General features: G+C 36.3%; 1 protein-coding gene across 14 annotated transcripts in view; it reads left to right on the forward strand.

Annotated features, from left to right (window-relative positions):
* LOC106876118 (FMRFamide peptide receptor frpr-18) overlaps window positions 1-5680 on the forward strand; it is a 162455-nt gene that overhangs the window by 140102 nt on the left and 16673 nt on the right. For 3 of the 14 annotated variants that reach the window (XM_052973248.1, XM_052973250.1, XM_052973253.1), the window contains one exon: window positions 3531-3799. The exons of the other annotated variants lie outside the window; for them this stretch is intronic. The gene's annotated coding sequence lies outside the window, so the exon portion shown is untranslated. The remainder of the gene's footprint in view (window positions 1-3530; window positions 3800-5680) is intronic. 14 annotated transcript variants of the gene reach the window in all.

Consider the following 5680-nt stretch of genomic DNA (forward strand, 5'->3'; position numbering starts at 1 on the left):
TATATATATATATATATATATATATATTATTGACGTCATAAGATTTAATAAACTTCTGAGAGTAAGTGAACTAAATCTTATTTGGGAATATTTCGCCGCACACAAAGAGCTATAAATAATAGCATGTAAATATTTGCGTGGCTGTGTGGTAGGAAGCTTCCTTCTCAACTACATGGTTCTGGGTTCAAAACCACTGCGTGGAACCTTGGGCGCTTTCTTCTACCGACCAAAGCCTTGTGAGTGGATTTGGTAGACGGAAACTGAAAGAAGCCCGTCGTATATACTCTTTTACTCTTTTACTTGTTTCAGTTATTTGAGTGCGGCCATGCTGGAGCACCGCCTTTAGTCGGACAAATCGACCCCAGGACTTATTCTTTGTAATTCTAGTACCTATTCTATCGGTCTCTTTTTCCGAACCGCTAAGTTACGGAGACATAAACACACCAGCATCGGTTGTCAAGCGATGGTGGGGGGACAAATACAGACACACAAACACACATACATATATATACATATATACATATATACGACGGGCTTCTTTCAGTTTTCGTCTACCAAATCCACTCACAAGGCTTTGGTCGGCCCGAAGCTATAGTAGAAGACACTTGCCCAAGGTGCCACGCAGTGGGACTGAACCCAGAACCATGCGGTTGGTAAGCAAGCTATTTACCACACAGTCACTCCTGCGCCTGTGTGGGTGTGTGTGTGTGTGTGCGTGCGTGCGTGCGTGCATGCGCGCATATACTTTTCCCCCAGCACCTCTTCTGCAAAAGAGTCCGATCGAATAAATACTAGGCTTCAAAAATATATTTTAGGGTCGATTTGTTTGACTAAAACACTTCGAGGTGGTACTCCAGCATGGTCGCAGTCAAATAACTGAAACAAGTAAAAGATAGAAATAATAGATAGATAGATGGATATACACGTATACACGCATATATATCTATATACATTTATGCATTCATGTGTGTGTGTTGTGCCTGTGTGTGTTGTGCCTGTGTGTGTCGGTATGTCCGTATTTATGTGTGTGTGTGTGTGTGTATGTAGTGACGTATATATGAATTGATGCGTGCATGTAGTGTGGCAAGCAGAGTTATGTAAATTGATACCAAAGAACGGAGACGCGCGTTTCTTGATAGATGAAAATATAATGCATAATAATATATACAGATGTAGCCGTGTAAATTATATACCAGCATATAAGCAGTATTTGAAATGGCTATGTGTATAAAATAATAAAGGCAATTTATTGAATATATTATTGAAAATACCTTTGAATATTAATTCAGGTGAGATAAAACTTCTCCTCTAGATCAATTCCTAAAGCATGTCAGATATGAACTGTAGAACACATGCCACATATTCCCAAACTAGCTTTAATGTTGTAAGTAGAAATGGCATTCAGAACGATACAGATATTTATCTATCTCTTATTCTGAATCTGCTCTGTGTACGTCCTTTAGATAAATCATATGTTATCGATACTTGTAGAGTTTGCGTTCCAAATGTACGATTGCAAGCAATTATATGTTTGTGTGGTTGGTACAGCATAAGTAATTTGATCCTTCTTTTAATAGCATGCATAATGCGCGCTATTTTGTGCACATCATTATATTGAGGAATGTTATAAGGTCATGTATGAAGAACATCTAACCTCCGACAATATATTTTGGTTGGTAATTGATGCATTTTTACCAACAAGAGTATGTTTTTTACAATAACTTTAATGAACGCTATATTACTTGAAAAGAAATCAATAATATATAAAATCGAAGGAAATAGTTTTCGGTCTGCTGAAAAATCTACTATTTTTAAATAATACTAAATTTGTTGATTCTTAGAAGAAAACAACGTTTATTTTTGCACTAACAGTTTTGATATAGCTTTACTAACAGGAACGTAATAAGAAAATGTAAAAATCGAAAACAGTGAAAGAAAAAAAAGATAATTGAACAAAAGGAATCGATAAAAATTAACTAAATAAGCAAAGTTATAAAAAGAAACAGGATAAGAAAAACGCTGTTATACCAAGAAACAAGTATATTTGTTTGAAAGATCTTAAACAAAGCCTGAAGACGTATTCTGGGGAAATAAGTAAAGATATAGAAGTTCAGTGAACGTTTGCCAAAAAATGATTTGTTAAACAATGTGAAAACGAAATCAGAGGTAGATCTTTTCTGAAATATTGGTTACACCGTTTCTTTTAGAGTTTTTTCTTTTAACAATTTCCTTTTTACCAGTTATTTTTAATATATCAGTAAAAAAAAAATGTAAATGATAATCCCCCGAGGGACATTTCATCATACTGTTTCTTTTATTCACGATATTGACAGCAATATATTGAACTTCATATTTAACCAAATGGATTGAAATACTAAAGCAACTTATATGTACAGCCCACTCACCCCATAAACACAAGTGCGCGCACTCCCTCTTTCTCTCTCTATTCCTCTTCGTCTCTCTCTCTCTCTCTCTCTCTATGTATATCTCTTCCTAACTATTTGACTGTCTATTTTTCTGTCCTATGAAAACACCTAGGGATAGTCATTCACAGTTAATGGTCAATGAAAAATGCAATAAATATTATTTTGTTATAACGTTAGCACGTGCGGTCGGCTGCAAGAAATTGTTAGAATGTTGGACAGATCCCTTGCAATATTTGATCCTGTGCTTCACTTTCTGAATTCAAATTCTGGGAAGGTCAACTTGGGATTTCCTCTTCGTTTAGTCGGTGAAATAAAGAATCGTTGAAATACTAACCCCACCTCTCATTTTCTCTCTCCCTCTCTCTCTCCCCTCTCTCTATCTCTCTCTTTGTCTATCTATTTATCTATCTATCTATCAATATATCTCATGCACTGTAAACAGGATTCATGGATCATTCACCGTATTACATTCATCTACGACCACTACATCCAGTCATTGATGAGGATCTGTCAGGGTATGGGTGCATGGTCTTAACAAGTATATGCTCCTAAGTTAAAAACATTAGCAATTTCGATTTAAAATCCCGCCTAGTAGGTATCATCTTTTCAACGATTTTGAGCGCAATAGAATCAGTCTCTTAGAGTCAAAAGCATTAAAGATTTTATTATTCCGATCATTTGTAAAATATTTAGCTGCAGGTTTCCTTTAGATGAACATGTTCTAATATCCTCTCCACATGTAAAGAAATTTGGGCAAGTATTACCAATCGCTTGAAAAGCATTTACTTATGCGTGTGTGTAGGTATGTGTGTATGTGTAAGAACATTCAAGTGTCTAAAACATCAATCTTTAATATATTTCTGTCTCCGTCAATTCATATTATTTCTTTTCATTTCAATTCTTTCGAAATAATCACGTAATTAAAATTAATCTAACACATTTTTGTGCAGAAGCACAAAATGCCAAAACAGTTTTGTCTACTAAAATTTGAAGTCAAAATGATGTAGTTGACTATAAATTACTTTTTAAATAGCGTCTTCTAATTTGATAAATGTCTTAAAATTGACAAAATACAGTTTCAGCAAGATTTCTCTAATTTTTCAGTGTAATTGAACGCTAATTGAAGAATTAGCTTAAATCAAGAAAGACGACGTAATACACACAAACACCGGAAATTATTTACGAAGTGCTTAGCGAAGATTGTAAATATGTATCAAAAGATCTGGTTGGAAAACTGAACATGACGGGACACGCATATAGCCAGCACCTTTTCATGCACACATGCACGCAAAATGGGTAAAGCGAAGGAAAGATAATCTTCATAACATTGTGTACTACAAAAGTATGAAATGCTGTTAATGGAAGACCTGCTAGTATGTAATATGATTTTGATATTTATTGTAGTTGTCGAGGTTTTGGCAAGTAGAATAGAACAGCCTCTGGACACCCTCACCATAGTCATAGCAGAACATCTTCGTGTGATACAGCTAGATAGATAGATACAGAGAGAGGGGGGAGAGACGAGGCAGGCCTGCAGTGGCTAAATGGCTGAAACTGAGTTGAGCATGAAGAAAATTTAAGGGAGGGAGTAAGGAGTTCAACGGACTTCGACAGACCTTAGCTGTTAGCCAGTATTTGTTGTTGGCACTCCTGCTCGTGAAATTAACGTGCAAGTGGCTGAACACTCCACAGACACGTGTACCCTTAACGTAGTTCTCGGGGATATTCAGCGTGACACAGTGACAAGACTGACCCTTTGGATTACAGGCACAACAGAAACAGGAAGTAAGAGTGAGAGAAAGTTGTGGTGGAAGAGTACAGCAGGGTTCGCCACCATCCCCTGCCGGAGCCTCGTGGAGCTTTAGGTGTTTTCGTTCAATAAACACTCACAACGACTGGTCTGGGAATCGAAACCGTGATCCTATGACCGCGAGTCTGCTGCCGTAACCACTGGACCATTGCTCCTCCACTGTTAGCCAGTATATATTCATGATAAATGGATTTTGAATTACGTTATATACTTGCCTATTTAGTGAAGTATCAGTTAACCTGCCGCTACCATATGTTAAGTGCAAGACACTTTAAACGCGAAGCATTTTTGGACCAAATTATGAACGTTTTGCCAGAGTTGTTTTGACTTCATTACTCTTACTGTAAACTTCACTACCTAACAGTTATGGCCTTTCTAAGCTTTATGTTACCTATCTAAGTTAATGATATATGGAATTAGAAATTATCTAAATGGTAACTGAAGATCTTTGATACATTCAATGGTTATAAGTTTTTGTAGCAGATACTCAATATTTGTCTCTTGTATGTCAACAGAAGTTAAATACATTGCGTACTCAGCATATCCAAATGCGAAGACGAGGTATGAGTGTGCGGCGAGAGGCCATTAATCGTCCAACCAAATAGACAATCAGCAACACAGTCACACTGATATATCTCCTAATTATTAATGTTTACACTTCATTCACCATCACCTGGTGACTCTTCATGCGAGTCCTCAGGTCAACGAAAGTAATATCGATATGAGCATGATTCATTAAGCCAGGACATGATCTAGTAGAGAAATCACAATGTGGACAATAGTGCTTTGGGAGAAGACTGTTGCCCAGTTATATATATATATATAGATATATTGGGTTGGAAACTAAATCCCCGCCGTTTTGTTAATTTTGGAATTTATTGCGTTTCTAAATTTTGGAATCCATTTTTTTTTCCTAGTTAATTTTAGTTAATTTTTGTTTATTTTCAGATCATTAAAATGGAATGTCAAGTTAAGAAAAACGAACATTTTCGACACCTTTTTAATTTTAATCAAGGTTCTAAGGCCGCAAAAGCTGCTCGCGACATTTGTGCTGTTTATGGAGAAATGCCATAGCTGAAGAACCGCTTGTGATTGGTATACCAAGTTCAAAAATGGAAATTTTGACCTCAAAGACGCACCTCGTTCTGGCCGTCCAGTTGAGTTCGATGAAGAGCGATTAAACCAACTTTTGCACGAAAATTCTCGTCAAACGACAAGGGAACTGGCAGAGAAAATAGAACGCTCCCACATTGCTATAGAGAATCATCTTCACTCGATGAGAAAGGTTCAGAAATATGGAGCATACTTTAAGTGTCAACAACAAAAATCAACATACATTATTGATTAATTAGTTGTTATTTTTTATTAAACCTTTAAAAAAAATTAAATGTAAAAAACGGCGGGAACTTAGTTGCCAACCCAATAGATTAAACTCTGTTTCTAT

The sequence above is a fragment of the Octopus bimaculoides genome, chromosome 15 (assembly GCF_001194135.2).
Source record: "Octopus bimaculoides isolate UCB-OBI-ISO-001 chromosome 15, ASM119413v2, whole genome shotgun sequence".
In the NCBI taxonomy this organism is placed as follows: Eukaryota; Metazoa; Mollusca; class Cephalopoda; order Octopoda; family Octopodidae; genus Octopus; species Octopus bimaculoides.